General features: G+C 35.6%; 1 long non-coding RNA gene across 1 annotated transcript in view; it reads right to left on the minus strand.

The window, feature by feature from the left end:
* LOC110262295 overlaps positions 1,146-24,568 on the minus strand; it is a 39,696-nt gene continuing 16,273 nt past the window's right edge. The window contains exons 2-3 of the long non-coding RNA XR_002347116.1: positions 14,783-14,856; positions 1,146-1,264 (exon numbers count right to left, since the gene is read on the minus strand). This is a non-coding gene — a long non-coding RNA (uncharacterized LOC110262295). The remainder of the gene's footprint in view (positions 1,265-14,782; positions 14,857-24,568) is intronic.

Genomic DNA, 24,568 nt, shown 5'->3' on the forward strand with positions numbered 1-24,568 from the left:
TTCCCTTTTGCCCGCACCCTCTCCAGCATTTGTTATTTGTGGACTTGTTAATGATGGCTATTCTGATTGGTGTGAGGTGGTACCTCATATTAGTTTTTATTTGCATTTCTCTAATAATCAGTGATGTTGAGCATTTTTTGATGTGCTTATGGCCATCTGTATATGTTCTTTGGAGAAATGTCTATTCAGGTCTTTTGCCCATTTTTTAATTGGGTTGTTAGGTTTTTTGCTGTTGAGTTGTATAAGTTGTTTGTATATTTTAGGGGTTAAGCCCTTGTCGGTTGCATCATTTTTAAACTACTTAATGAATTTTATTACATTTATAGGTGTATAACAATCATCACAACCAAATTTTATAGCATTTCCATCCCAAACCCTCAGTGCATCCCCCCACCCTCCCAACCTGTCTCATTTGGAAACCATAAATTTTTCAAAGTCAATGAGTCAGTATCTGTTCTACAAAGAAGTTCATTGTGTCCTGTTTTTAGATTCCACCTCTAAGTGATAGCATTGGATATTGTGTCTCATTGTCTGACTGATCTCACTTAGCATGATCATTTCTAGATCCATCTATGTTGCTGCAAATGCCGTGATTTCTTTCATCAGAAAGTGGGCATAGAGGGAACCTACCTCAACATAATAAAGGCCATGTATGGCCAACCCACAGCTAACATCATTCTCTCTGAAAAGCTGAGAGAATTCCCTCTGAGGTCAGGAACAGGAAAAGGATGTCCACTCTCGCCACTACTCTTCAACATAGTTTTGGAAGTCCTAGCCACAGCAATCAGAGAAGTAAAAGAAATAAAAGGAATACAAATTGGAAAGGAAGAAGTAAAACTATCACTATTTGCAGATGACATGATACTACACCTAGAGAATCCTAAAGACTATCAGAAAACTGTTAGAGCTCATCAATGAATTTGGCAAAGTCTCAGGATACAAAATTAATACACAGAAATCAATTGCATTTCTATATACTAACAATAAGAGATCATAAAGAGAAACTAAGGAAGTAATCCCATTTACCATCACATCAAAAAGAATAAAATATTCAGGAATAAACCTACCTAAAAACACAAAAGACCTGTACTCTGAAAACTAAGACACTGATGAAAGAAATCAAAGATGACACAAACAGATGGAAAGACATACCATATCCATGTTTCTTTTAATCCATGTTGCTGAGTGACTTTTTTCTGGTCACTAAGTTTCTCCCTTTACATTGGTCTGCAAAGCTTAGAAATTTTCAGCTCATGCTGCCACACTATCAAAAAACAAAAGAAAAATCTTTTTTAAATTTGAGATGATTTAATATAGGTTTGTGTCCTGTAATTAAAAGAGGCTTGAGTAGAATAATCTATATTAAAATCAACTTGTCTTTCTTTTTTCTACGAACTATCCATTTAAATCAGGTCACTGACTTTCAAAGTGACATAGTAAAAGAGGAGAATAAAGTGAGCCCTTTTTAAATTTTCATGGACACAGTATTGTGGCCAAATAGTGAATAGTAATAGTTGGTTTGTCCAACAATTGTGGAATTAGCTAACTTTTTAGATAACTGGAATTTACCTTTAACTACTTGCTCTATAAACCTAAAATCATGTCAAGCTCTAATCCAGCAATGCCCTACAGAGCTGGAAAACTGAGTTTTCTGGATTTTGTTTTTTTGTTTGTTTGCAAACTTAAGTCTGATTTTTTAAGCGTCCCTTTCTCTTTTTCTAGTGTCAAGTCATTGCATCTTGTGCCTATCATATTTTCCATCTCTCTATGTATCTTATAGCCCCTAATTTGTGCCAAGTGTGAAACCAAATGATGCAGGCACCTCACACACCTAAGAGAAAAGTTACATTCCTATGCTCCTTTAAAAAATGACTAATTTATTTTATTTTATTTTTTTGTCTTTTGTTGTTGTTGGCCGCTCCCGCGGCATATGTAGGTTCCCAGGCTAGGGGTTGAATCGGAGCTGTAGCCACAGGCCTACGCCAGAGCCACAGCAGTGCGGGATCCGAGTCACGTCTGCAACCTACACCACAGCTCACGGCAGCGCCGGATCTTTAACCCACTGAGGGAGGCCAGGGACCGAACCCGCAACCTCATAGTTCCTAGTCGGATTTGTTAACCACTGCGCCACGACGGGAACTCCAAAAATGACTAATTTAAATTGGAATAGCTTAGAGCCCTTCCTTGTTCTTCTCACTGGCTTGATTGTACCCCAAACACAATCACCTGTGAGTTACAGATTAGACACCCTGAGCACAACTGCCTGTAGGTCAAAGATGATAAGCATATGATTTTTTTAGGGATGTTCCTAATTGTCCTAATCTCTGATATCTTTTTCACAAGTATTTTTATTCTAAGAAAAATCAAGATATGATAATCCAGAAGACCACTGGGATCATGATGTCTCATGACACCAACTTCAACAATAAGATTCTCCAAAAGAAAGAAGAATGCATATTTACCCCACCCCTGATTCTTAACCAGAACTCTATCTTTCTCCTTTTAGACCATAAAACTCCCTGCAATTCTTCCCCAAGGGAGGACACAGTCTTTAAGGCAGTAGCGTGCTGTGGCCTCCTTTGCCTGGCAAAGCAATAAAAGCTATTTCTTTTTCTCCTTCACCCAAAACTCTGCCTCTGTGTTTCTATTTGGCACTGGGGGACAGAGGGCGAGTTTTGGCAACACAAGCAGGACATTGGGGGCCTTCCCAGGAGACAGATTCTCATGTCCCCTTCCTCTTATTTGTAGAAAAGGTTTATCTCCTAGACCTTACCCAGGTTCCAAAGGGCAAATTTAATCAAAAAAGTGATAAAATGCAGAAACAAAGGAAAAGAATCAAGCAAGACAAACTAGTAATAATTTAGCCATAATACAAAAATCAAGAAATTTTAGTTCTTCTTCAAGCACTGTAGATAATAGCCTGAGCCACATCCTTGAGTTGTTGTGCAGATTCTTTTTTGTTGTTGTTGTTGCTATTTCTTGGGCCGCTCCCGCGGCATATGGAGGTTCCCAGGCTAGGGGTTGAATCGGAGCTGTAGCCACCGGCCTACACCAGAGCCACAGCAACGCGGGATCCGAGCCGCGTCTGCAACCTACACCACAGCTCACGGCAATGCCGGATCGTTAACCCACTGAGCAAGGGCAGGGATCGAACCCGCAACCTCATGGTTCCTAGTCGGATTCGTTAACCACTGTGCCACGACAGGAACTCCTGTTGTGCAGATTCTTAAACCTTCTATTAGGTGATAGAAGTTATTTGCATGTTGATCATCAGCATGTAGACCCCAGGCCAGATGGAACCAGATTGTTGATGGATAATCCCAAAGCATCACCCTGTTACCACACCATCAACCATTCAGAGAATTGTGCATGAGCTAATCAAACAGCCTGTAAGCCTCCCCCTCACAATATCTTTAAAAACTCTCCCCTAAAGGCCATCAGGGAGTTCAGGTCTTTTGAGCATGAGCTGCTGATTCTCCTTGCCTGGCCCCATGCTGGGCACCTTGTAACCAATACCGTGTTTTTCCTTCACTTCAACCTAGTGTCAGTAGATTGGCTTTACTGTGAAACAGGTTATTGGACCCAAGTTTTTTTCTGTAGCAGGTAGAAAAGCCTCACAACCCAAATGGTTAGAATTATGTATAAATTAACAGAACTAGTAATTGAAATTGAGGGGCTCACCTGAGTATAAGCAGTATGCACTTAGGGAGTGGGAACTTTTTGTGGTATCAAAAATTTATGGTACCTATTTTGGCCTTCAAGTATTGTTTTTCATTTTTTTCTAGGTAGTGAAAAAATTGCTGCATACGAAGTGTTAAATAAATGACATGTTGCTATTATTATTCACCACAATGACCTTTGTTACTTTACCTTAAGATGCTAAGCCTCTCACCCTTTATAAACTGCCAAAAAGACTTTGGGGATGTGTGTAGGGCATATGTATTAATGAGAGTTAGTCATTCACATTTCTGAGTAATATAACCTAATAAGCACAAAGGAAATTTTTAAACACGATACTCATGAAGTGGGTTGTTCCAGTTAATTCATTTTATTTGTATAATATACAAGCATTTTTTCTTAGTGTGATAAATAAAGCAGAGTGGGGATAGCAACCTTTGATGAGCAAAGATGGTTTATTGGAAACATCTGTTTTCATGACGAAGGTTAGTTGTCATAGATGAGTATTAGGAGGTGGAGCTGGGTGTGCCTTGCCATCATACCTCTGGAGGTCGTAACAAAATGTTAAAATAAACCCCTCCTAATAGCTGATATACCAATTACATCTTTTTCTTAAAAGGAATTTGCTCATGAGTTTTGTCTCCTGTTATTTCGGTCTAGGCAAATCAAGGCTTTACTGTAACAAAAAACAAGCCTGTACATTCTCTGGGTACCACAAAAGGCAGACTGAGACTTGTTTCTAGATATAAACTATAGTTAGACAGAATCTGCTTTTATGCAAAATTTAAGAGGAAAAGGGTGGTGTGAGGAAGGAGGGGAAATTAATCATACTACCAGGAACTCTCTAATATCTACACAGTGGGTTGACAGAATCTAATTATATGAGTGTCCCCAAATTTTATCAACTAAAGAAACCAAGTTAAGAAATTTTTAAAAAATAAAGTTTTCTTTATAATTTCGCAAGTAGAATGTGATTATTATGAAAGAGTCACAGAAGACAAAATAATAGAAACGGTAAAAACACCTACCTTTCAGAGAAACAATGGCTAACATTAATCTTAGCTACTATTAAGTGTTAATATAAATAGAAATATGGCTTATGTGTTTGTACACAAAATTAGTTCATACTTTCTCATAAAACATGACATGGAAAACATTCCATTTCAATGAACAAAAAAATCACATCTCAAGGAATTTATTGTGACTGTAGAGAAATAAAGATAGTTCTCTAATCTCTTATTGATTGTCATTCTGGGCATTTTGAATATTTTGTCTTATAAGTAACTCTGGAAAATCATGCTTATCCATACCTACTGATCACATCTCAAATTATTCCTTAGGAAAACAAAAGGAGAGAAATAGCTAGGTGAAAGCATATATTCCTTTACCTTTTTTTTTCATTTTTTAAGAAATATATGAAACAATACATTGTTTCTGTAGTATGGAATTCGATATACACCTATTGAACTTCTTATTATGCCTGATATGTCCCATAATCCATCCCACACTCCAGCTTCTACATTTAAGACTTAGTTTTACAAAGACATCTCTCCTTCCCTCCTACCATGCTTATACGCTGACTCCTTATGTCTCTGTATTTGGTTGAAATTGGACTGTATCTAATAAATTTTGTGTCTGTACCTGGACTTTTCCTTAGTTTAAGCACTGATGTAGTTTTCTTCAATTATGTGTTTTTTTCATTCTATTGGGGTAAGACTAGGGCAATACTTATGCTATTATCCTTTTTAGAAGTCTTGAGCTATATTGTCTGACTTATTAAGTCATAATAAACAAATGGGAATTTATAACTGAAAGAAAATTATATTGTCTGAATACTAAAGTTAATATGACATAAATATTGTTGCTTTACACAGAAAGGACTTTGAAATTTCCATTGATATGAAAGTAAAAGGAGAAAATCAACTTTTCCCAAGTCAAATGAAAAAGATGAAAAGGAAAAACAGCACTTTGTATTAACAGTTGAAATTTTTACTTTGTTGCATGCTAGCTTTTTACCTACTATTAAAAAAAGTACTGGCTTAGTAATATTTTATATCAAATCTTTGTGCACCTAAGAATAATAACTATTGTGTTGATTTATTTGTTATCTATTTTATACCTCCAAGTATTCCACTGGAAATACTGATGTATAGTTAGATGGTAGAACTGATGAACTGAATAGTAGAATATGTCAGATTGTTTTTTATGTCATTAATACATATCAGCATCCTGTTTATATAACTACTGATCATTAAAAATAAGTTTATTTTTAGTTAGGATTCCTGGTTTGAAGGGAGAATGGAGGACAGTGTGATAGTTTGTATTTTCCAAAAATGACTGCAATAATATTTCTTGTTTCAAACGCCCTTATCCAACCTTGGTACTTCCTCACCATCTTGAAACTGACTGAGCCCTTGTAATTTCCTCAGAAAATAGAATATTGTGGAGATTATGTGAATGACTTCTAAGACTAGAACAAAAAAGGCATTACAGCTTCTTCCAGGCTTTCCTTTTTGAAACTTTTATCCTTGGAACTAACCACCACGTTTTGAGGAAGACTAAGCAACAAAAAGAAGCCACATGTAGGTGTTCTGGCTGAAAGTCCCAGCCAAAAGCCAGCATCAGCTGTGTGAGTAGTAATAAATCTTCAGGTAATTTCAGCCCATAGCTGAGGAGTCACTCTCAGATCCTGAGTTTTCCAGCTGAGTCTGCAGGTATCGTGGAGCAGAGAAAAACCATCCGTGCTGTGTCATGCCTAATCCTGCCCATAAAATTAATAACCTAATAAGTGGTGAGTATATGCTACTAAATTTTAAGATACTTTGTTATACAGCAGCAGATAATTAGAAAGAAGGACAGAGAAGGAGAAAACCAAATCTTTGCATCATAACTAAGAATGAATTTCTCTTGCAAACACTTGGGATCCCAATATAGTCATATTTTCTCCTCAATATTGAATTAAAACTTACTTAAACTCCACTGTCAGATGAACCAGAAGTGCAGTATCTCTCTTGTAGGACTCCCATACTCCCTTGATTTTCTTTCTTTTTTTATAATGATTTTTATTTTTTCCATTATAGTGGGTTTACAGTGCTCTGTCAATTTCTACTGTACAGCAAAGTGACCCAGTATCTCTCTCTCTCACACAAACATATATATTCTTTTTCTCACATTATCCTCCATCATGTTCCATCACAAGTGACTAGATTTAGTTCCCTGTGCTATACAGCAGGATCTCATTGCTTATCCACTCCAAATGCAATAGTTTGCATCTATTAACCCCAGACTTCCTTGATTTTCTAAATAACCTTATCTGTCTAGGATTATCTGAATTCCAGAAGAAAGTGCTGGTGTTTCATACATGCTTCACTGTTTTCATTTTTTTTTTTTCACTTATCATTGCCAAGTGGTATCGCTGTCTAAATCTGTAGGCCACTCCACATAATGGCCTAGCTCTCAGCACAAAGAGACACAAATTTTAAGAGGGGCTAATATGGGGATTCCTGCTGTGGCACAGTGTGTTAAGAAACTGACTGTAGCAGCTCAAGTCACTGTGGAGGTGTGAGTTTGATCCCTAGCTAGGTGCAGTGGGTTAAAGGATTCAGTTGTGACACAGGCCAGCAGCTGCACTTGGATTCAGTCCCCAGCCTGGGAACTTCCATTGTTCCCCCCCAAAAAAAGGGGCTAATATGCAGATTAACTCCACTCCCTCAAGTCACTGGTTCTAGTCCTGAGAATGCATCCAAAGTTCAGGCTTCTTTTTTCAGTCCTCAAAATTAAAGGGTTTACTCTCCTCCGCATACAGGCAATAAAGGTGTCTACACACACTGACTTGTGATAGCCACTTGCACTGTCTTCAGTGGCCCCAGATCCACTGGTAGTTTCCCCTTTTCTCATTCTTGACTACAAAAACTGATTACTGCCCTTAGTCAATAGATGGCCTCAAAGAAGACAATACTTTTTTCACAATAAAATAGTCATCAATGCCTTAGACTTGATTTTTATTTCCAAAGGTTCTCTGACCATCTGTCTCCTGAGAGTTGCAAAACAGATCAATTATAAATTAAATCTTCAGTAGAGCACCCTGCTACATTATACATTGAAGTTATAAGTTTTAGTGGAAAATAATAGAATTTAGTGAATATTGGTTGTGCCCTAGCTTCCACCCTGGAAAAATACTCCTACAATCTTGCTGATACTCAAGATCAGGGTCAGAAAATTATAGCTTGCAGACCAAATCCAGTCTTCTGCCTGTTTTGGTAAATAAAGTTTTACTAGATTACATATACAACATACTCATTCATTTACATATTATCTATAATTGTTTATAAAAGCAGGGTAAATAGTGACAGAGAACCATTTTGCTCCTTTAATCCTAAAATATTTAATATCCAGCCCTTTACAGAGAAAGACTGCCCACTTCTCTAGATCAAGGACATTCCAAGCAAAGTAACTGAGGAGAGGAAAACCTGTCTGCAGAAGACACTACTGAACTTTGTCATAAATACATTTTTATTCTAAGAACTGCTCTCCCTCTCCACATTTATCCACATAGTTAAAAAAAGCACAGCAGAGTCAGGACACCTGGACACAAAATTTTGGAATTTGGATTAATATAAATTCAGCTATAGTATGCCCATCCTTTTAAAGGAGAAAGATATAAACATACAAGATTTTAACAAGATTTAACAAGGTTAGCCTACACTCCAAAATTAAAAAAAAAAAAAAACAACTAAATTTCCCCAAATACTTTAAAAAAGCTAATGAATTATTGGTGGCTACTAAGAAAATAATCTAAAATGAAGTACATAGTGACTTTAATGAAAGATTATTTTGAAAATAGTGAAGGTAAAATAAGAGACTTTAACATACTCTAATAGGAATTACAGAAGAATGATGGGAATAGTGAAAAAGCATACCTGAAAACAATGGTAGCTGAGACTTGTCCAAAATTCTAGGTCACATTTGCACTCTTATTATCAGCATAATAAATAAAAATAAATTCAAATCTGTATAATTCAATAACAAGGCAGATTTTTTAAAAAAATAAAATTTAGACCTATAGAAGAACCCATCAGGAACAAGGTATGACAAGAGACTAGAGATTTATCAAACAGCTATGCAAAAAAAAAAAACCAAACAAACAAACAAAAAAAAAACAAATCTGTCAACCTAGAATTTTATGCTCAGCTAAACTAACATTCAAAAGTGAAGGCAAAAATAAAGACATTTCATACTCAGACTAAGTTCACCGCCCTTAGGACTTGCTAAAAGAATATTTCAGTTAAGAAGAAAAGCAACCAATAATAATGTCACAAACAAAAGTTGGATAAAATACTTTTAAAAATATGTTTGGTAATCTCTGGGTCAATCTATGATACTGCAAATGGCAATTTCTTTCCCTCGAGATTATCATATTAGGTGAACTAAGTCAGATAGAGAAAGATAAATATCATATGCTATCACTTATAATATGGAATGTTATTTTAAAATGATACGAAAGAACTTATTTATAAAAGAAACAAACTCACAGATTTCAAATTCAAACTTTGAGTTACCAAAGGGGAAACCATGGGGGAGAGGGAGAAAATGGGAGGGCAGGATTAAAACATATGCACTAATATATATGTATAAAACAAATAATTAACAAGGACCTACTCTATAGCACAGAGAGGTCTACTCAATGTTCTGTAATAACCTATGTGGGAAAAATTAATAGATATAAGTATTTGTATAAATGATTCACTTTGCTGTACATCTGAAGCTAATGCAACATTGTAAATCAAATATATTTCAATAAAATTTTAAAAGTATATTTTTGTTGTGTCATTTAGGATCTCTGTTGCATTACTGATTTTCTGTCTGCAAGTTACGTCCATTGCTGTGAGTGATGTGATAAAATCTGCTATTAATTGACAATTTCAGGATATTACATCAAAAAAAAATCAGAATACACGTTCTTTTCAAGTGAACATAGGAGATTCTCAAGGACTGACCACATACTGGGGCACAAAACTAACCTCAGCAAATTTAAGAGTATAGAAATTTCTCTGACTAAATGGCATGAAACTAGAAATCAACTACAGGAAAAGAAATGAGAAAAAACTGACCACATGGAGACCAAACAACATGCTACTGAAAAACCAATGGTTGATAAGGAAATCAAAAGGGAAATTAAAAAATACCTCAAGACAAATGACAATGAAAACACAACCATTCAAAAGCTATGGGATTCCACAAAAGCAGTTCATAGAGGGAAGTTCATAGCAATACAGGCCTTCCTCAAAAAAGAAGAAAAATCTCAAATCAACAACTTAACCTACCACCTAAAAGGATTAGAAAAAAATAAATAAAACCTAAAGTCAGCAGAAGGAAGGAAGGAAATCATAAAGATCAGAGAGGAAATTAATAAAATAAGAGATTCAAAAAACAATAGAAAAAAAATCAATAAAACCAAGAGCTGGTTCTTTGAAAGTGTAAACAAAATTGACAAACCTTCGCCAGACTCACCAAGAAAAGGAGAGAAAAAAACAAATAAACAAAATAAGAAATGAAAAAGGAGAAATATCCATGGATATTGCAGAAATAAAAAAAAGAATACTATGAACAATTATATGCCAACAAATTTAACAACCTAAAGAAATGGATAACTTTCTAGAGACATATAGTACACTAAAACTGAATCAAGAAGAATTAGATCATGTAAACAGATCAATCACTAGAAATTAAATATGTAATAAAAACACTCCCTACAAAAAAAGTTCAGGACCAGATGGCTTCACAGGGGAATTCTATGAAACATAAAAGAAGAACTTATATCCATCCTTCTTAAACTCTTCCAAAAGACTGAAGAAGGAACACTGCCGAAGAGATTCTATGAAGCCACCATCACCCTAATACCAAAACCAGAAAAAGATACTACCAAAAAAGAAAATTACAGGTCAATATCTCTGATGAATATACACTCAAAATTTCTCAACAGATTTTAGCTAAGCAAATCCAACAACACATAAAAAAGATCATACACCACAACAAAGTGGGTTTCATTCCAAGTTCACAAGGATGGTTCAACATGTGCAAATCAATCAACATCATACACCACATTAACAAAAGAAAAGTCAAAAACCACATGACCATTCTCAATAGATGCAGAAAAAGCATTTGACATAGTCCAACATCCATTCATGATCAAAACTCTTACCAAAGTGGGCACAGAGGGAACATACCTTAACATAATCAAATCCATCTATGAAAAACCCACAGCAAATATAATATTCAATGGAGAAAGCTGAAAGCCTTCCCACTAAAATCTGGAACAAGACAAGGATCCCCACTTTCACCACTTTTATTCAACATAGTATTGGAAATCCTAGTCACAGCAATCAGACAAACAAAAGAAATAAAAGGTATCCATATTGGAAGAGAATTATCACTGTATGCAGATGACATGATACTATATATAGAAAACCCTAAGGACTCCACACAAAAACTACTTGAACTGATCAACAAATTCAGCAAAGTAGCAGGATACAAGATTAACATTCAGAAATAGGTTGCATTTCTGTATATGAACAATGAAATATTAGAAAAGGAATTCAAAAATCAATATCCTTTAAAATTGTGCTCGAAAGAATTATACACCAAGTAATAAACCAGAATAAGGAGGTGGAAGACTTATATACTGAGAACTATAAACATTAATCAAGGAAATTAAAAAGGATTCAAAGAAATGGAAATATATTCCATGGTCTTTGTTGGAAGAATTAACATTGTTTAAATGGCCATACTACTCAAAGCAATCCACAGATTCATTGCTATCCCAATCAAATTACCCATGACATCTTTCATAGAACTAGAACAAACAATCCAAAAATTTATATGGAACCATAAAAGACCCAGAATTTCCAAAGCAATCCTGAAGAACGAAAACCAAGCAGGAGGCATAATTCTCCTAGACTTCAGATGATACTGCAATCAAGACAGTGTGGTACTGGTACAAAAACAGACATACAGATAAATGGAATAGAATAGAGAGCCCAGAAATAAACCCAGACACCTATGGTCAATTAATCTTTGACAAAGGAGGCAAGAATATAAAATGGGAAAATATCCCTTCAGGAAGTGGTGCTGGGAAAACCAGACAGCTTCATGTAAATCAATGAAACTGGAACATACCCTCAGACCATACACCAATATAAACTCAAAATGGCTTAAAGACTTAAACGTAAGACAAGACTCCATAAAACTCCCAGAAGAGAACACAGGCAAAACATTCTCTGACATCGACCACACAAATGTTTTCTTAGTTCAGCCTCCCAAAGCAATAGAAATAAAAACAAAAATAAACCAATGGGACTTAATAGAACTTAAACATTTTCATAGCAAAAGAAACCATTAAAAACAACAACAACAAACCCAGGGAATGGGAGAAAATAGTTTCAAACTATGCAACTGACAAGGGCTTAATCTCCAAAATATACAAACAACTTATAACTCAAAAACAACAACAACAACAACAAAACAAACAACCCAATTGAAAAATAGGCAAAAGACCTGAATAGACATTTCTCCAAAGAAGATGGCCAACAGGCACATGAAAAAATGCTCAATGTTACTAACTATTTGAGAAATGCAAATCAAAACTACTATGAGGTACCACCTCACACCTCTCAGAATGGCCATCATTAAAAAGTCCACAAATAACAAATGCTGGAGAGGAGTTGGAGAAAACAGAACCTTCAGGCACTGTTGTCAGGAATGTAGACTGTTACAACCTCTATGGAAAATAGTAAGGAGATTCCTCTGAAAACTAAATATAGAACTACAATATGACCCAGCAATCCCATTCTTGGGCATATAGCCAGACCAAACTGTAATTGAAAAAGATACATGGCCCATATATTCATCACAGCATTAATCACAATAGCCAAGACATGGAAACGACCTAAATGTCCATCAACAGATGAATGGATTAAGAAGATGTGGTACATATATACAATGGAATACTACTCAGCCATAAAAAAGAACAAGGTAATGCCATTTGCAGCAACATGGATGGATCTAGACTCTCATACTAAGTGAAGTAAGTCAGAAAGAAAAAGACACATACCATATGATATCACTTATATCTGGACTCTAATATATGGCACAATTGAACCTGTCTACAGAAAAGGAAAAAACTCATGGACATCAAGAACAGACTTGTGGTTGCCGGGGTTGGGGGGAGTAGGATTTTGGGGTTAGTTAATGCAAACCATTGCATTTAGAGTGGATAAGCAATGAGATCTTCTGTATAGCACAGGGAACAATATATAATCACTTTGGGTGAAACCTGATGGAGGATAATGTACAAAAAAGAATATATGTATATGTACAACTGTTTCAGTGTGCTATACAGCAGAAATTGACAGAACATTGTAAATCAACTCTAACGAATTTTTTTTTAAAGAGGCTTACAAGTAAGTCAGAGAAGCAGACATGCACCTGGGCAGTTTTAATATAATGTGAGAAGTGCTGTGAATTAGTTTTCCTTGCATCTTGAAGAAATGTAGAAGGGACATTTGGCTCAATCTGGTATTAAGAGAAGGCTCTCTCTATTAGATAAACATTCAATTGTATAATGAAGGAAGAGTAGAAGTCAACCAAGAAAAGAAGGTTTCAAAAGACATGGAGTAGACATTAGGAGGCTAATGCATGGAATTATGAGCATAATTACTGAAACCTGCTCTCTGCTAAATATGAATATATCACTTTAATTAAGATGAGAAAAATAGAACATAAAATATAAGTAGATAGTTTAAATCACTTTATATAATTTTTTCTAATCTTTCCAATTCCCTGGTAAGATAAAGATAGTTTGCCCTCCATCAAAACTCAAAGGGGCTAAGGGACTAAGTTGTAGTCAGTCAACCGAACTTTGAAATGACAAAACCCCACTGGTTCCTCCTTTGTGAAGAAAACACAGTAGGAGAGGTATGCTGTAGTACTGTTTTCCATACACATGATCTGGGTGTTGGGAGAGGCAGGAAAAAAGACAAGAAGCAGGTGAGAGAAGGTCTTTTATGTTACACTAAGGAATTTAAATTTTATTTAAAACCATTATTTTTTAAAGCAGGAGAGCAAAGTGATGAGGTGCTTGTTTAGAAAAATCATTCTTATTGCAATATGGAAGATTTTCATTTATGGCCAAAAGACCTGAACAGACATTGTTCCAGAGAAGACATGGAGATGGCCAATAGGCATTGGAAAGATCCTCAACATTGATTATCATCAGAGAAATGAAAATTAAAACCACGATGAGATATTACCTCACAGTTTTAAGAGTAGCTATAATTAAAAAGACCCCAAATAACAAATATGGGGGAGAATGTGGAGAAAAGGGAATCCTAGTACAGCCTTGATTAGAATGTAAATTTATGCCACCCCGTGGAAAACAGCATTGAAGTTACTCAAAAAACAAAATAAAATAAAAAATAGAACTACTATGAGCACCCAAAATTCCACTCTTGGATATATATCTGAAGAAAACAAAAACACTATTTTGAAAAGATACATGCACCACAATGTTCATAGCAGCATTATTTACGATAGCCAAGATATGAAGCAACCTAAGTGTCCATGAATGCTTGAATGGATAAATAACATGTATACAGTAGAATATTAGCTGTAAGAAAGAGTGAAATTTTTTCCATTTCTAACAACCTGAATGGGCCTTCAGGATATTATGCTTAATGAAATAAGTCAGAGAAAGACAAACACTGTATTTATCAGTTATATATAGAATCTAAAAAAAAAAAAAAAAAAAAAAGAATAAACATAAAACAAAAACAGACACAGATATAGAGAACAAACTACTGGTTACCAGTGGAGAAAGGGATGGGGGAAAGCTAAGAGCAGGGGATTAAGAGGTACAAACTATTATGTATAAAATAAGCTATGAGAATATATAGTATAGCATAGGGAAAATAGCCAACATTTTATAATAACTTTAAATGGAGTATAATCCATAAAAATACTGACACACTATGCTGTACACATGAAACTAATATAATATTGTAAACCAGCTATACTTCAATTTGAAAAAAACCATAATGCTTTAGCTTACCATGGCCTCTTTCAATGTATTTTCTTTTCAATTAAAAATTTGCTGCTTGTATTAGCAAAGTAAATTTCCACTGCCTTAAAAAAAAAAGCCAAAATTATGTTAGCCACATACATAGCTGTTTTTCTTACAAATGCTGCCTGAAATGAAAAATTTTCTTTTGTTAGAGAAAACATATGTATTAAATTCCACTAGATGACAAGGATATTAAGGGCAAAGACTGTCTTATTTATCCGTATATTGTTACTACCTGGCTTAGAGTAGATATTTAATAAATGAGAAATGAATGGATGATTTACTAGCTTCTTAGTTTAGTTCCTTTCTGACCATTCCTCCTTGGTTTCCTTTATTATAGTCTCTTAGAATGCTTCTAATATCTTACTAGTAAAATATTTGTCCAACACTGTGGGTGTGTATGTTTATTAAGTCCCTCCTAGTTTCCAAAACTATTTTCTTTGTAACTGTTTGTATCATAAATGATGCTTAATTGCATCAAATTATGCTTTATTTTAAATTTTTTTTCTACCTTAATCTGTTAATGTGGGAAATTGAATACATATTCAATATTGATTTAATCACTTTGATCTTCCTTCATCATGATGCATTTTCAAAATACATTGCTAGCTTCTCTGTGTTAATATGCAGATTAAGACCTTTGCAATTATGCTTATTAAGATTGACCTATGATTTTCTTTGCTTTTCTCTGTTTCAACATTAAGGTTCTAGAATCATAAAATTAATTGGGAGTTACCCCAGTTTCCTCATTCTTTGTAGTAGGTGCAGAACAGAGGAATTATTTATTTGTCTTTTTAGGCCCATACCCACAGCATATGGAAGTTCCCAGGCTAGGGGTCAAATCAGAGCTGCCCCTGCCAGGCTACGCCACAGCAACACAGTAACACAGCCTATGCCAAGCTACATCTGCAACCTACACCACAGCTCATAGCAATGCCAGATCCTTAACACACTGAGTGAGGCCAGGAATACAACCCACATCCTCCTGGATACTAGTCAGATTCCTTACGGCTGAGCCACAACAGGAACTCCAAGGAATTATTTTATTTCTTGAATCACCTATATAACTATCTAAACTAGTTTTTGCTTTGGTCAGGTATGTATATTTTAACTCCTAATTTTATTTCTGTAATGGTTAGAGGTCTAATATGGTATCTTATTTCTTCTAGAGTCACTTTTGCTACAGGAGATTTGGCTGAGAAAAAAATCCATTTTGTCTAAGTTTTCACATTTATTTCCATAAAGTTTTACATCGTATTCTTTTATTATTATCCTGTGTCCTCTGTGTCTATGATTATTTGTCTTGTTTCATTTTTAATAATGTTTGCTTGAATCTTTTTTGTCTTGATTAATTTTTCCAGTTTTGGTGACTATTTATCCTTACAATGAATTGAATTTTGGCTATTGCTTATTTCTTAACTTTTATGTTATCCTCAATTTCCCTTTTGTTGTCATTATCTTTATTAAATATTTTTGCTTTTATTTTTTTCAGATACTAATATAACTACATCAACCTTTTCTGGTTGTTATGTACCTGGTTAATCCTTTTTCAGTCTTTAAAAAAATCAAATCTTTATCCATACATTTGGGGATTTTTCTACAATTTTTTGTTTAACTGCTGTTTACCATGATTTTTCTTTTCTTTTTTTTTTTTTTTTTTTTTACTTATCCAAAATTCTTCTAGTTTGATCAAGACTTTATCTCTCCTGTGCCTCTATATACGGTTTTAATTTTTCTGTTTTTATTTTTAATGATTATTCTTAAAATTTCTCTATGTATAATTTCTTAAGGTCTAAATTGTATCAACAGCTTAACTCTTATTCAAAAACATGTAAGGACTTCATAGCTTGAACTTAGACTATCTTTTTGTCTAATAAATTATTATTGTTAAGTGTTTAGTTCTACCCTGTTGATATTCCTATAGTCATTATTATTACTATTTTATTCAATCAATGCTTATCTTACAAATGTCAATTTATTTTCTTAAAATTCTTCTTGCAGTTTATTCCTTCTTTTAGAGATTTTATTTTCTCCTTCTTTAGCTTTTCCTTTAGTAAAAGTATGCAACTGAAAAACCCTTTCCTTAAGTCAGAAAGAGAAAGACAAATACCATATGATATCACTGATATCTGGAATCTAAGATACAGCACAAATGAAACTCTCCACAGAAAAGAAAATCATGGACTAGGAGAATAGACTTGTGGTTGCTGGGAGGAGGGGGAGGGAGTGAGACGGATCAGGAGCTTGGGGTTAACGGATGCAAACTATTGCTCTCGGAATGTATTTACGATGAGATCCTACTGTGTAGCACTGAGAACTATGTCTAGATATTTACATCACAACACGACAATGGGAGGAAAAATTATGTATACGTGTATGTGTAACTTGGTCCCTATGCTGTACAGTGGGGAAAAAATTTTTTTAAATGTAATGACAGGACTCTACATTTCTTTGCAATGTCCTATGTGTCTGTAATAATTTCAAAATAAAAATTTTTGAAATCTCTAAAAAAAAAAAAAAGAAAAATCCTTTCCTTTTTCGTTTTGTTTTGTCTGGAAATATGTTTGTTTTGCCTATATTCTATAATATTGTTGCTGCATGTAAAATTTTAGCTTGACATTTATTTTCTGATTAATCTACTACAGTCATAAAACATTAGAAATATTTCCTTTAAAATTAGAGAATGGAGAAGTTCCCATCATGGCTCAGTAGTTAACAAATCCGACCAGGAACCATGAGGTTGTGGGTTCAATCCCTGGCCTTGCTTAGTGGGTTAAGGATCCAGCATTGCTGTGAACTGTGGTGTAGGTCGCACATGCAGCTTGGATCCCGTGTTGCTGTGGCTCTGGGGTAGACCAGCAGCTACAGCTCCGATTAGACCCCTAGCCTGGGAACCTCCAGATGCCGCGGGAGCGACCCTAGAAAAGGCAAAAAGACAAAAAAAATTTTTTTAAATAAAATAAAATTGGAGAATGGAGAGGATATTTGCTACTCAACTTTAACATGTTCATGGGTTTATTATCATAAGAAAAAGAAATAAAAGACTTATGAATTGAGAAAAAACAGCCCACATTTTATTACTCATAAATGATATGATTAGAAAAATGATATGAATAGCCAAGAGAATTGATAGAAAAAAAACATTTTAGAAAAAATTTTAAAATTCTGAACAAATCATGGACCTAAATATAAAAATTAAACCTTAATACTTTCAGAAGATAACATTGGAGAATATATTAATGACTTTAGTATAGAGATAATTTTCTAGAACATAACACAATGAGCACAAACCATAAAGAGCAAGACTGATATGTATTCAGTTTATAGTAAAATATTAAACTTCTTTACAAGAGAAATATCATATAGCAATAGTTAAATTTAAAAGTTTGACTTTTAAAACTTCTTTACAAAAAAAATCATAAAGTGAAAATACACTTACTCAAGATCAGTCTCATACTAGATTAGCTTACTAAAGTATAGCCACATACTAAAAGATTTTTTATCTTATAATTGATATAAATTAGAATTCACATTATATAAAGAAATCTATGAAATTGTAAGTAGAAAGCAAGCAACCAAAGAAAAAATGAGCAAAGACTACAAACCAGCCAAGTTACACGAGATGAAACCAATCAGCCAAGAAAACTGTTGTGGTAAATAAAATTATCGGTGGCAGCTCTTCTCTCCCTGTAGTAGTTTCTAAGCCTGCATGCCTATGCTATAGTCTTAAAGGAGTGGAGTATTTCCCCACTTATGGATGTTGGGCTCAACTAAGAGCCTTGTTTTTGTCAATGGGACATAGCAGAGGTTCACAAGCAGGGACTTAAAATGTCCTTTCGTAATGGGGCTTGCCCCTCCGTGCTCATGCCTTTGCTGCAGGAAGAGAGTCGCTAGCTGATTATGGTAAGAGACACACGGAACAGATGTGCATCCACAGACCTACATTCTGAAGCAAAGCCACATCTCTTGGCTTGCAAACCCATAAAAGTAAATATTGCCTCTAAGCTTTGGGGGTGTTGGCTACCGAGTATTAGTGCAGCAGTAGCTAACTGTTGTACATATAAAAAGATAACTAACCTTATTATCATTAAGAGAAATATAGATAAAGCCACAGTGCTGAACCATCTTCTGTCCATAGGATTAGCATTATATAATACTGCTTTACAACAGTTTGGAAAGTAACCTGACAATGCAGTGTAATGTTCAAGTATTACAACTTCTAAATATGTAGCCAAGAAATTCTTGCACTTGTGCACAGATGCATAAAAAGAACATTTATTACAGCAGTGTTTGTAGCAACAAATTTAAAAAAAATCTAAATATGGATAAATTCATTGTAACAGAAAATGGATAAATGCATTGTAATATGTTAACCATATGGAAAGCAGTAAAAATGACTGCTATGAATTTCATCATTTAAAAAAATCTCAAAAACAAAACAATGGTGAGCAATAAAAGCAAGTTTCAGAAGACTACATATAATTCTACTTATATGCTGTTCTAAATCATGTAAAACAATGCCATATATTGTACAGATCCATACTATTTATGCATCTTCACATAACAATAGCAAACATAGAAGGCAGTGTGAGAAGTACTACCAGTCAAAATTATACAAATTATATACTAAATCTGTTATTTCTTTAAAAGAAAACAAACAGAGCAAAATTATAAGATTTGACAAAGCTTGGTGGTGGATACAGCTGTTAGACATGTTATTCTCTGAACTTTTCACTATGCCTTAATATTTCATAATTTCAAAAAGAATTTAAATTATGAAGAAAAGAACTTTCCCTGATACCAGCTCTGCCATCAACTATGTGACCCTCAGCAAAACCTAAGGATTCTCTGAAACTATGGTTTTTTTCATCTGCAAAATATGTCTCTTGATGTAAGAGATCTTTAAATTTCCTAGCACCATTAAAATTGCAGATTCTATTATTTTTTAAACCTTGAGTTAACTGCCAATTTTGATCCACTGCTCTGGGCAGAATTCAGAATATCCACCTCTACATGCAAAACCATCGATAGAGTCCTGTGACCTCAGACAATTAGCTCAGCTCAGGTAATAAAAACTACTGGTGTGGGGGCAGAACACAGCCTCATTCTAAGATCATGAAAGCTCTGAAAGTAAGAATGTTGTCAAAGGTCTTTGTGGCTAGAAAATTATTTATATTGTTCTAAAAGTTAAAGTTCCACAGAAAAAAGAGTCATCATCCTACAGAAAAGAATGAGCAATATCCTTCTGAATGTTTTATAGAAATTCATATAGATCTTTACTTAACAGTATCCAACCGACAGCTCCATTTTCTATTCGTCTTGACAAACTGATGGACAACATTGGAAAAATGTGACAAATGAGAGCTGGCAAAGTACAGGAATAAATTGGCATCATTTTTCTACCATAGACATGAAGAAAAGTCTCATTCTTGTTAAGAAGGATGCATTAAACCTAAAGATTAAAATGTCTCCATAATAAATTTATGAATTCAGCAGTAATAAAGCATCATTCTTCTTTCTTTCTAGATGCATTTTATGTTCTCAACTTCTTTGTTTCAAATTATTGGGAGAAAATAGAGTTCTTTGGCTACAGAATACATTACATCTAAATGTTTTCATATACAGCATATGAATAACAAAGCTATTTATACTTGTATCTTTGCTTTTCAGACTTTCTGATTTATAGGATTCCTGTTCTAAAGTGTATTTTATGCTCCAGATATCCTGCAAATTAATCCATGAGGCCAAGGAAACAGGGTTCTTCAAAATTAATTTCTACTGGCTCCCTGGAGATAATATTCTGCATATACCAATACAGGTTACCCTTAATAAAAATAGCATAGCATGGTTGTAATCATGTAATAAAATTTTTTATGGTTCATAAATATGTTTTAAAAGATTCCACACTTAAAACATTATTCAAGGAGGGCATAATTTATGCTCATCTTGGCCACAGTGGCTGAAAGTCTTGAGGATTTGATGAGCGGCTCCCTCCCTCTGTGTTTAAGAGCTTAAGTTCTTCTGCTCTGAGAGATCTTATCTGCGATGTTCAGCTTGGGAACTGACAAGGGAGAGAAACGCCCTGTGGTGAGCACCACTGCGTTCCCCCATTCACAGTGGTGCCATCCTATTCCATTAAACATTCACTCAGTGTGCAATGCAAACACACGCATCATACAGCAGCTGACAAGAATATGAGGGAGAAAAACAGGAAACAGCTGGCATGCCCAACTTCTGCAACTGCAGACAGTCATTACTAATTATCTGCCTAACTTCTGTATGTTGCAAGTAAAACATTTATAGAACCATAGTTAAAAGCCTGGGTCATACAGTCACCTAGCTGGGCTTAAATCTACCTTTACTACTTACTAACTCTGTGGCTGACCTTGACAATTTACCTCACTTCTTTAAGCCTGTTTCCTCAACTATCTCTTCAACAGTTCCCCAGCCCTAATTTCTCACTGCACAATTGTTATTATCAGTTGTTTCTACAGCTAATGACATAGCTTAAAGATACCTTTATCTGTGGATTGTGTCTCTAAAATTGGCCATGTTATTTCTATTGGTGTCCCATAGGTAACCCATACCCTCTCTCCAAGATTCTGACTCCTTCCCAGGCTAAACTCCTCACACATCCGCTATGGGAAGAATCAGGAGGAAAAGCTTCACCACCACCACTTTGCTGTGGTTGGTCTCACAGCTGAAGGCAGTTTTAGAACAGAGATATGCCTAAAATGGATTCAAATTTATGACAGTACAATATAAACCGTCTGGTTTATTTCCTCCATAGGCTCCTCGATAAATTCTTTGTTTAAATTAATCAATACTTTTAAAAAATTAATTCTTTTTATTGGTTAAAAAAAACGCTAAGTTCGAGTTCCCGTCATGGCTCAGTGGTTAACGAATCCAACTAGGAACCATGAGGATGCGGGTTTGATCCCTGGCCTTGCTCAGTGGGTTAAGGATCCGGCATTGCTGTGAGCTGTGGTGTAGGTTGCAGACGCGACTCGGATCCCATGTTGCTGTGGCTCTGGAGTAGGCCAGTGGCTATAGCTCCAATTTGACCCTTAGCCTGGGAACCTCCATATGCCACGGGAGCGGCCCAAGAAATGGCAAAAAGGCAAAACAAAAAAACAACAAAAAAAGCCCACAAAGTTTACTATCTTTACTCATTTTAAAGTCTATTAGCTTTACTTACATTGTTGTGAAATATATCTCCTGAATTTTTCATGTCACAGAACTAAAACTCTGTCCCCATTAAACAACAGCTCTCTTCCCCCTCCTCCCTCCAGCCCCTAGTAACCACATTTTCCTTCTAGTTCTATGAATTTGACTACTTTAAATATAACATACAGGAGTTCCTGTCATGGCACAGTGGAAACGAATCTGACTAGCATCCATGGGGACGCAGGTTCGATCCCTGGCCTCGCTCAGTGGGTTAAGGATCCAGCGTTGCCTTGAGCTGTGGTGTAGGTTGCAATCTTTGCTCAGATCTGGCTTGGCTGTGGCTGTGGCTGTGGCGTAGGCCGGCAGCTACAGCTCTGATTAGACCCCTAGCCTGGGAATCTCCGTATGCCATGGGTGCAGCCTTAAAAAAAAAAAAAAAAAAAAAAAGAGAGAGAGAAAAGACCAAAATAAATAAATAAATAAGTAAATATCACATATAAATGGGACCATGGAATCATACAGTATTTGTTCATTTGTGACTTAATTCTCTTAAAAACTGTCAAGAGCTTTAATAGCTACTAGCTGTATTTTTAAGAGGTATATGAGGTGATTCAGAATTGGAATAAATCAACTTGAAATATCAGGATTATCATTAATGCACGATCAGTTAAAACTCATAGCTTGAAATTTATCTACATAGAAAAATGCATCTACACAATTTAGTCGTTTTGTTGGGTTGGGCAGCACAGAGATGATAACCTATGGTACACATCTAAAATAAACTGTTCCCTTGTCTTGCAGATTCTATACTGCCGTTTTTTTTATTTAGTACAAGAAGCTTTGTGGGGGAGTGAGGGAAGGATCTTGCTTAAACAGGAGAATGAATGACACCTGATACTTACATTACATAATTAAAGGAGAAGCACACACCACCTCTTTTTATAGCTCCTTTCCCCATAAATCTATTGCATTGCCTATCTTCACAAATGTTTATCAAAAGGCAAAGATCGTGAGAGGAAGAAGAGCAGAAAAAGAAATGGGGTGGTGGTGGCAGAAAATTAGGACAAGGAAGTAAATTATAGAGGGGCACATGATAAACATTTTGCTATAAATCGAAGCAAAGCACACTTCATGACATACGAAAGTCCCTTACACCTTTGCTTATTACGGGGCAAGTGTTGATTTAGCTCATATTAGAAAGCGATTAAATATATTCTTTGTCCTCTTTGTTTTCAGCAGCCCCCTTTGCATTCACTTTAGCTCCACTCCCTTGCTAGATCTTGTACCTCATGCGACAACACTCTGACTACTTGGAGCTTTTCAAAGCTCCCCACCCTCTGTCACATTCCTCAGCACAGTGGAGGATGGCAGACATGCAAACCATAGTCACTTCTCTAATTCACAGGCTTGCTCTGAATAAAGCAATGTCTTGGTTTCATATTTGTCACCAAAACATTCTATCATTCTTTAAGAACTTCACTGGGCATCTGAATAATGTTAAAGAAGAGATGAGGAGTTCCTGTCGTGGTGCAGTGGTTAACATAGCCGACTAGGAACCATGAGGTTGTGGGTTTGGTCCCTGCCCTCACTCAGTGGGTTAACGATCCGGCGTTGTCGTGAGCTGTGGTGTAGGTTACAGACGCGGCTCAGATCTTGCGTTGCTGTGGCTCTGGCGTAGGCCTGTGGCTACAGCTCCGATTAGACCCCTAGCCTGGGAACCTCCATATGCCGCGGGAGCGGCCCAAGAAATAGCAAAAAAGACAAGAAAAAAAAAAAAAAGAAGAGATGAGGTTAATGGTCACCAAAGGTTGTGAAATGTCAAGAGACAAACCCTTCCTCGATTGCCACCTACCTTCCTCACCAGACATTGAACCTACACTCCTTCCAGATACCATTATGCTTCTTGAAGAAGGTAAGATGCAGTTCAACAAAGAGATTTCTGTCTCTGTCTGTCTGTCTGTCTGACTTTTTAGGGCCAAATCCATGGCATATGGAAATCCCAGGCTAGGGGTCAAATCGGAGCTGCAGCTGACCACCACAGCCATAGCAGTGCAGGATCTGAGCCCAGTCTTTAACACCACAGCTCATGCAATGCCAGATCAAGGACAGGGATCAATCTGTGTCCTCAAGGATGCTAGTCAGATTGATTTCCACTGAGCCACAATAGGAACTTCATTTTTTTTTTTTTTTGAGATTTCTAATGTATTGTTAGAAATGTAGGAAGTTCAGGAGAGACCAAAGATAAAAACGTAACTCTAGGAGTCATTTACCTGGAGGTGATCACTGAAACTCTAGGAGGAGAAAAACATTCCTTTCATTCATGTGTCACTAAAAGATTAATCTCGGGGGCTATGTTGGTTCACAGGCCTGATGGATGAACCAGTTGGTGACTTATAGTTTAGGTCAATGCAAAGTCTATCAAAGAAAAGAAATATATATGGCTGATCCCTGCCTCAGAATGGATCATAACACATGGATAAATTTCTCCAAACTGATATACATCAGAAATTAAAGCTCAATCTGAGTTTCTCATGGACTCCTCTGACTGAGGAGGGGAAACTGCATGACTTTTTGCTTGTTGGGTTGAAGAGAGAAAGCCATTAGCTC

The sequence above is a fragment of the Sus scrofa genome, chromosome 9 (genome assembly GCF_000003025.6).
Source record: "Sus scrofa isolate TJ Tabasco breed Duroc chromosome 9, Sscrofa11.1, whole genome shotgun sequence".
Lineage (NCBI taxonomy): Eukaryota > Metazoa > Chordata > Mammalia > Artiodactyla > Suidae > Sus > Sus scrofa.